General features: G+C 39.8%; 2 pseudogenes; one reads left to right on the top strand and one right to left on the bottom strand.

Moving 5' to 3' along the window:
* LOC120161510 overlaps nt 1–1,620 on the top strand; it is a 7,258-nt pseudogene extending 5,638 nt beyond the window's left edge.
* Nucleotides 1,621–1,845: 225 nt separating this feature from the next.
* Nucleotides 1,846–9,085, bottom strand: LOC120162023 (annotated as a pseudogene).
* Between the last annotated feature and the right edge of the window lie 34 nt (nt 9,086–9,119).

The following is a 9,119-nucleotide window of genomic DNA, read 5'->3' as shown; positions in this document are numbered from 1 at the left end:
TTGCCAGTATACCGCTGAAAAGTGCCTCTGCTTTTGCTGGTGTAGAGCGCTTCCTCTTCACCCTTCAGCGAGACTCCTCCCATTTGCTTGGCCATGGCTTCTTGACCTGCAAGCAAATTTTTGAACTCAACAAGCGATGGTTGTGTCGGCCATCCCTGTACAGCGGCAACAAACCCTCGATATTCGGGTCTCAAACCATGGACAATTATTCTTTTTATCATGGCTTCCCCAATAGCAGCTGTCGGATCTAATTCTGAAATTTCACGGCATATCGACTTCACCTTGTGAAAGTATTGGGCAACCGCCATGTCGCGTTGTGCCATTGATAGAAGTTCATTCTCAAGAAGTTGCAATTTTGTATCGTTCCTCTTTGAAAAGAGTGTAACAAAAGTGTCCCATGCTTCCTTTGGTGTTTTAGCATCCCGGATGTGCTCCAATATTTCTTCTTCAATTGTGGTCTTTAAAGCAAACATTGCTTTGCCTGCTTTAATTTTCCACTTTCGCAAGATTCCATTGGCATCTTCTGTCGCCGGTTGTATAACTTCACCACCACCGACAACCTCCCAAAGGTCTTGACCTTGTAAGTATGACTCCATACATGTTGCCCACGTGTTGTAGTTTTTGTTGTTGAGCTTCTTGATTCCTCCAACTACTTGAAGATCACCCATCTTAACGGCAAGGCTTTGACTACACCGAACAAGCTTGAGTAACAAACGTGCAGAGTACTAAATTACTCTAAACACAAAGAAGCTCCACAAGGTTTGTAATAACCTCGACAATAACTCAAGAAATATTTTCTGATGTGGAAGATCAGTTAAAAACTGCAGCCACAGAGCATACTCAGAATTTCAAGAGATCTTTAAAACTTGGCTCGGATACCAATTGTAGAATCAAAATAGAGTAAAAACTCTAATTGATCGAGAAGAAAAAAAAACTCTCTTTAGAATAATCTCACAAAATTGCTAAAGGGAAAAACTCTTAAGAAAGCTTTCAAATGCTTATAATTAAGCTTTAATTGTTGGATGATAAAACTCAAATACAAGTAGGGTATTTATAGGTTACAAGAAACAATCTAAACCACTCATTAAAATAAACACTAAATAATCTAAACCATTGAAATTAAAACATGAGAAAAATACTTAATTTTCACCTAACTAAATTGATGTAAGCAATGACATCAAAACTAAATTGATGTAAGCAATGACATCAAATTAATTTTTGCAGAAACGACCCTATTGACAAATCGATACCGGCTTATTGAACCTACTCAGGCTTCTCACACAATATCTGTAGGTGTTTGGTTTATGCATTGTCACCTGGAGCTGCATACAATGTGGGGTCTAAAGATGGCTTTCGTTGTTGAGAACGGAAAGTCTCCTGAAGAGTCTATTATACCTCCACCAAAGGACCTTCCACCGTGCTAGAACATCGAGAAAATCGATTACTAATTCTTTCACGATGGAGGAGCAAAGAATTGTTCCTACATATTATGTATTTATTTCATTTTTTTTCTTCTTCTGTAAATTGCTCCCCTTTTGCAGTTCCAGGCTATTATTTCCGGATCAAAACATCCCATGATCAAAATGCTTTATTTGAGATTGTTTTCTCCATTTATGAAATACCGAGATTCATTCATTTATGAAATACCAAGTTTCAATAATGAAGCTTTCATATACTTTCTTTTCTTGACAATAGTCCTTTCATTTTCGATTCGATTACTTTGACTGTTGATATTATCTAGCAGTACTAATGCAAAAATCTGAAAAGAAAAAAGATTTTGTTTTATTTATATAACATCAAAAGATATCATGATACAAATGCCAGAAATTAAAACATATTTTTCTATTAATTGACGTTCAAAGCTTCAGGTACTACCACCTCAATATTTTCACAGTTTTGTTGTCTGCTTACGGAAGATGGGGTTGCCCTCAGATCGGAAGGCTTCGATCGTTTCGAACAACAAGATTGTGACTTGTTAAATCCTAACCTTCTAGTGAAATTCTTCCAACTGCTCTTGGTTTTCACCAGCTTCTGGATCTCCTCTTTCATACTTGAACAATCCTTTTCGAGCTTGGAAACTCCATGCTTCAAATCATCCTCGCCATCATCAGTTTCACCATGTTCTGCAGAGCCTATAGGATGAGACTCATCTTCCTTGAGTCCCAAGTGTCCATTAGGTTTTACTGAGTTTTGAGGTTATCAGATTCGAAGAACCATCCTGAAATTGATGTTCGTAGACGTAGTTGTTCGAAGAAAAGTACTTGGACGATCATTTGAAGTGGTAGCCTCTTGTTCTGAGCTGCATGTGTGCTGGCTTCAATTGAGAGCTTTTGACAGTTATCAATCTACATAGTTGCTCTCTTTCTGTTGGTTTTTGGCAAAAGTCCCACATTGGTTGTGTATAAGGAGGAGGGGAAATTCTTTTGTTATAAATAAAGCCCTCCTCCTCTTTAGTTAATCATCCCACAAATATAAGCCTTCTTCTATTTTAAAGGCTATTTGTATTCTTTCTCTCTTTGTAATATTTCCTCTATTAGTGAAATATTTTGGTGTTCTCTTTTATGTCTATTTAATAGCTATTGTCGGGTATAGTTGTTGTCAATTATTGTCCTATTAAAATTACTTGTCTTGGTAGTTCTGTCTAAGGAAAGTGGGTTTTAAGAGGGACCATTGTGACCCCTCCTCTTTCCTGGGAATCTACCTTGGGGTGATTTTTAGTACAATCGTTTTCACACTAGTCACCTAGATAATAGTTTTCAAGGTGAATCTGTTATTGGTGGAAATTAACCCGAATTTCACAACAATTGGTATCAGAGCTCTTGGTTTATTTTAGTATGCTCTGTGGTTGCGGCTTAGGCTGATCTTCCACATCAGAAAAATTTCCTTGGGATAATTGACATTCTGCATTGGCAGCTATTAAATAGAATTTGTAGCAGAAATGGAAGACGCTTCTTCATCTTCAATTTTGGCAAGAAATGCTGTGACAAATGTTAGATTTGCAGTGGAGATTTTTGATGGCACCGGTCATTTCGGCATGTGGCAAAGCGAGGTTCTAGATGCCCTATTTCAGCAGGGTCTAGACATTGCTATTGAAGGAGAGAAACCAGATGATGTTGAGGAGAAAGAATGGAAGAGGATCAATAGAATGACATGTGGTACTATTCGATCGTGTCTTTCTAGAGAGCAGAAGTATGCATTTTCTAAGGAAACTTCTGCAAGTAAATTGTGGAAGGCACTGGAGGAGAAATTTTTGAAGAAAAGCGGTCAGAACAAACTCTACATGAAAAAGAGACTGTTCCGCTTCAACTATGTACCAGGTACCACTATGAATGATCACATTACTAGCTTTAATCAGCTGGTGACTGATCTGATGAATATGGACGTGACTTTTGAAGACGAAGATCTGGCTCTGATGTTGATGGGATCACTTCCTGATGAGTTTGAGTATCTTGAAACTACTCTACTTCATGGGAAGGTTGATGTGTCTCTCAGTGAAGTAACTGCTGCCTTGTATAGTTATGAATTGAGAAAGAAAGACAAACAAGAAAACACAAGTGTCGAAGCATAAGCTCTTGTTGTTAGAGGCCGTTCCAAGAGTCAGAATAAAGGAAGTAGAGGGAGATCGAAGTCAAAGTCCAGATTGAGCAAAGATGAATGTGCCTTTTGTCGAGAAAAAGGGCACTGGAAGAAAGAATGTCCCAGGCTAAAGAATAAAGGCAAACCTGAAAGGGGGAAGACTGTCTCAGAATCAAATGTGGTCGAGTATGATGATGGAGATTCAGATTTCGCATTCGCTGCTACGCCATCAACCAGCTGTTCCAGTTCATGGCTGTTAGATTCAGCTTGTAGCCACCATATGACCCCCAATAGAGAATGGTTCTTTGATTTTAAAGAACTAAAAGGTGGAATTGTCTACACAGCAAATAATTCCCCTCTTGACACACTTGGGATTGGTTCAATTTGCTTGAGGAATCAGGATGGATCAATCAGAACCTTAACAAGTGTCCATTATGTACCAGATTTAATGAGAAATCTCATCTCTGTGGGAACCTTAGAGTCAAAAGGTTTAGAAGTGAGGTCAAAAGATGGGATTATGAGGATTATCTCTGGTGCACTGGTGATAATGAAGGGAATCCGAAAAAGAAACAATGTGTATTACTTTCTAGGTAGTACAATTGTTGGGACAGCAGCAGTGGCAGCTTCTACTGATGAACAGGAGTCAGAAGCAACCAGGTTATGGCATATGCGCTTGGGGCATATTGGTGAAAAATCCTTGAAATTACTGATAGATCAAGGATTATTGAAGGGTGCTCGGGCTTGCAAATTAGCTTTTTGTGAGCATTGCATCAAAGGGAAGAAGACGAGGGTGAAATTTGGAACAGCAATCCATTATACTAAAGGTATTTTGGATTATGTTCATTCAGATGTATGGGGGCCTTCCAAGACAACTTCATTGGGAGGAACACACTATTATGTTACCTTTGTTGATGATTTTTCCCGGAGAGTTTGGGTGTATCCAATGAAGACAAAGGATGAGGTGCTAGGATTTTTCCTTAAATGGAAAAAGATGATGGAGACTCAAACAGGAAGAAAAATCAAACGTCTCCGTACAGACAATGGTGGAGAGTACAAAAATGATCCATTTCTGAAAGTCTGTGAAGAGGAAGGTATTGTTAGGCACTTCACTGTCAGAGGTACACCACAACAGAATGGAGTGGCAGAGCGTATGAACCGGACATTAGTGGAGAAGGTTCGGTGTATGTTGTCTAATGCTGGGTTAGGCAAAGAATTTTGGGCTGAGGCTTTGGTCTATGCTTGTCACCTTGTCAACCGCTTACCATCGACTGCTATTGGTGGTAAAACACCATTAGAGAAATGGTTTGGAGTACCTGCTACAGATTATGATTCCTTACATGTGTTTGGTTCCACTGCATACTACCATGTTAAGGAGTCAAAGCTGGATCCAAGAGCAAAGAAGGCGATTTTTATGGGGATCACCTCTGGTGTGAAAGGCTATCGTCTTTGGTGTCCAGAAACAAAGAAAATAATCTTCAGCAGGGATGTTACCTTTGATGAATCTACCATGTTGAGAAAGGTGACTTCAGAAAAATTGGAGCAGACAGATGGAACTCCCAAAAAGGTGGAGTTTGAAGGAAGCAAATTTGTCCCAACCAGTAAAGAAAATGATGTTGACTCTCCTATGGTAGAAGAAGAGTCAGATGAAGAAGAGGTTCAGACCCAAGAACCTCCACAGCAATATGAATCAATTGCACTCAGAAAGGGAAAGAGGACCATTAGACAACCTGCTCGTTATGCTGATATGGTCTCTTTTGCATCACCAATTGCAATTGATGACGTTCCTGCCACTTTTAATGAAGCAGTTCAAAGTTCAGAACATAAAAAGTGGAGGATTGCCATGAATGAAGAAATGCAATCCCTTCAAAAGAATCAGACGTGGAAACTAGCTAGTCTTCCGAAGGGAAAGAAGGCAATTGGGTGCAAGTGGGTATATGCAAAGAAAGATGGATTTCCTGACAAGAATAACATCCGCTACAAAGCAAGATTGGTGGCTAAAGGCTACGCTCAAACGGAGGGAGTTGATTATAATGAAGTATTTTCTCCAGTTGTAAAACATTCCTCCATCAGAATTTTGTTGGCTTTGGTAGCGCAGTTGGATTTGGAACTAGTTCAGATGGATGTAAAAACTGCATTTTTACATGGAGACTTGGATGAGGAAATCTACATGACTCGGCCAGATGGATTCAAAGTTGCTGAAAAAGAAGAGATGGTGTGCAAATTAGAAAAATCGCTGTACGGATTGAAGCAATCTCCAAGGCAGTGGTACAAGCGATTTGACAAGTTTATGATAGGGCAGAAGTACACAAGAAGCAAATATGATCATTGTGTGTATTTACGCGAGCTAGAAGACGGATCCTATATATATATTCTTCTTTATGTTGATGATATGATGATAGCTTCCAGGAGTCAGACAGAAATTGCGAAACTAAAGACTCAATTGAATAGGGAGTTTGAGATGAAGGATCTTGGTGAAGCGAAGAAGATTCTAGGCATGGAGATATCAAGGGATAAGAAATTGGGGAGGCTTTGTTTGTCTCAGAAAGAATATCTGAGGAAGGTATTAAAACGTTTTGGCATAAATGAGATGTCAAAACCAATTAGTACACCTCTTGCTCCTCATTTCAAGCTCGGTGCATCCATGTCACCTAAGGATGATGCAGAACGGGAATACATGTCAAAGGTTCCGTATGCAAGTGCTGTTGGTAGCTTGATGTATGCAATGGTGTGTACGAGACCCGATATTTCACAGGCAATTGGGGTTGTGAGCAGGTATATGCATGATCCTGGAAAGGAGCATTGGCAAGCTGTGAAATGGATTCTGCGGTATATTCTGAATACCGTAGATGTTGGTTTGGTCTTTCAGCAGGACAAACAAGATGGTCAGTGTGTAGTTGGGTATTGTGATTCAGACTATGCAGGTGATTTGGACAAGCGTCGATCAACTACTGGTTATGTGTTTACATTTGCAAAGGCACCAGTCAGTTGGAAGTCCACCTTACAGTCAACAGTGGCTTTGTCTACTACAGAGGCAGAGTATATGGCAGTTACAGAGGCTGTGAAGGAGGCAATTTGGCTTCAAGGGTTGCTTGGTGAATTGGGAATGGAACAAAAGAACATCAAAGTGCACTGTGACAGTCAGAGTGCTATTCATTTAGCAAAGAACCAGGTTTACCATGCAAGGACGAAGCACATCGATGTTCGATATCACTTTGTACGAGAGATTCTAGAAGAAGGTGGAGTCATAATCCAGAAGATTCGGACCACTGAGAATCCTGCTGATATGTTGACAAAAGTGGTAACTGCGGTCAAGTTTAAACATTGTTTAGATTTGGTCAATATTGTTACAAATTAAAAGATTGTTTTTTTTTAGAGATGTGTGTGGAATTTGCCAAGGTGGAGATTTGTTGGTTTTTGGCAAAAGTCCCACATTGGTTGTGTATAAGGAGGAGGGGAAATTCTTTTGTTATAAATAAAGCCCTCCTCCTCCTTAGTTAATCATCCCACAAATATAAGCCTTCTTCTATTTTAAAGGCTATTTGTATTCTTTCTCTCTTTGTAATATTTCCTCTATTAGTGAAATATTTTGGTGTTCTCTTTTATGTCTATTTAATAGCTATTGTCGGGTATAGTTGTTGTCAATTATTGTCATATTAAAATTACTTGTCTTGGTAGTTCTGTCTAAGGAAAGTGGGTTTTAAGAGGGACCATTGTGACCCCTCCTCTTTCCTGGGAATCTACCTTGGGGTGATTTTTAGTACAATCGTTTTCACACTAGTCACCTAGATAATAGTTTTCAAGGTGAATCTGTTATTGGTGGAAATTAACCCGAATTTCACAACACTTTCAACATCTGTAATCCATGGATGTGCATGCAAATTGTGAATTACTTAAAACGAATCCGGGTCTCGTACCCTTAAGAATTAACAACATTGAAATCAGCCATAGGAGATAAGACTATCTTCAAGTATATGTCAATTGCTTGACAGAGGCCATCATCGAGTGGTCTCGCATAATCCGGGATGCTAGCAGCAAGTGTCACGAACTTGGGAAGCTTGAAATTAACATCCGGTGCACTTCTGCTAAAAATTCGTCTATCAAACAGGCCACCATTTTCATTGGCCCTAATGAATCAGATCCGCTCATTAACTGTCTCTCCTCGACTATGTTAGCTGGAGTCGCTATAGCTGAAGCCTGCTCTACTAACAGGAAATGATCCAGAATTCTCTGAACACAGTCGATATCATAAAGAGTCTTGGAATAACTCATATTCGGTATGAGCAAGTCAACAAGAGAAGCTTGATCCAACTGCACTCCGACCCTCTTCTCCAAATTTTCTCGGTACGATGGACTTGCATGCGGTACCATAGCCGTACGAAGCAATCTAATGAAGAACTTGGATGACGTGACTCCCTTCTCGTTAGGAATTAACCATACAATCTCTTCCAAGAGAGCCCTTTGATTGGCTTCCGAAGGTTTTGGAATCTTCGTCCCCTGATTCACATCGTCCAAGCTTGATTGTCGATTCATCAAGGGAAGATAACTCCTAGCATAGTGTACCACCAATGCAGCAATGCTCTCTGGCCTCATGCCTCTTAATTCATTAGCTAAAATCAGTCTTTTGTATATCGGTAAACTAAGGAACGTTACGTCTTCGTACCACCTATCCTTACCGGTAGATTTCGTTCTAGTCAGATTCGATATTCCGTTCCATAAGCCAGTATTTTCTGGACTCTGCTTGCTCTCACGTCCCGCCAAAGGCCAGCTGTATAAACTTGGATCCTCATAAGCCTTCATTGCCAACGAATTGATGCACCTTGACACAATCTGGAGTTCTTCAGCATATGGCTAACTTCTTCAAATGCTTCAAGAGCTCTAATTGAATCCGCCCAAGTACTGAGTACTTCGTCAAGAAAAGACTCCGTTTACAAAACAAGATTCTCATCTCCATAATCATCGGTCATCTCGAGATACTCCGCTGCACATCGAACACTAACAACATTGTGTGCAGTGAGTTCGATTTTAACACCATAGCAAAACTTCGATATAAGCTCGAAAGCTTTGGCACCACCGGGTAAATCATCAAGCCTCAAACTAAAACTAGTTCCATCACCAGTAGAACACTCTTCAGTAAGCCACCTTAGCATCCCACTTCTCGAAAGCAACGGAAACTGCAAATCGATATTGAAACGAACCATTACCGAATCAACTTAGCTCCAAAAAACAGCCATTTCAAAGACAAAATACAGCTGAAATGACACACCTTGTGGAGATGGAAAGACATTTCTCCAATGTTAATGTTAACATCACCAGGAAGTCCAGATGTACAGAACCTGGAGAAAAGGAAGAACGGTAATCAACATACATGAATCCGAAGATTGTGAAAAATCGACATCCATGAATCGGAACTCACATCCATTTCCCAATGTAAAGAGAAGAAGAAAGCTTACCAAGAGTGATCTTCACGATGAAATGCTTCAGACTTGGAACCCAACCTCAAGAGTGCCATTATTACTATTATTATAACTTTTTAATAGACAACC

Source organism: Hibiscus syriacus, unplaced genomic scaffold (genome assembly GCF_006381635.1).
Source record: "Hibiscus syriacus cultivar Baekdansim isolate YM2019G1 unplaced genomic scaffold, ASM638163v2 tig00111402_pilon, whole genome shotgun sequence".
Taxonomy (NCBI): Eukaryota; Viridiplantae; Streptophyta; class Magnoliopsida; order Malvales; family Malvaceae; genus Hibiscus; species Hibiscus syriacus.
This window is presented reverse-complemented; position numbering and strand designations above follow the sequence as displayed.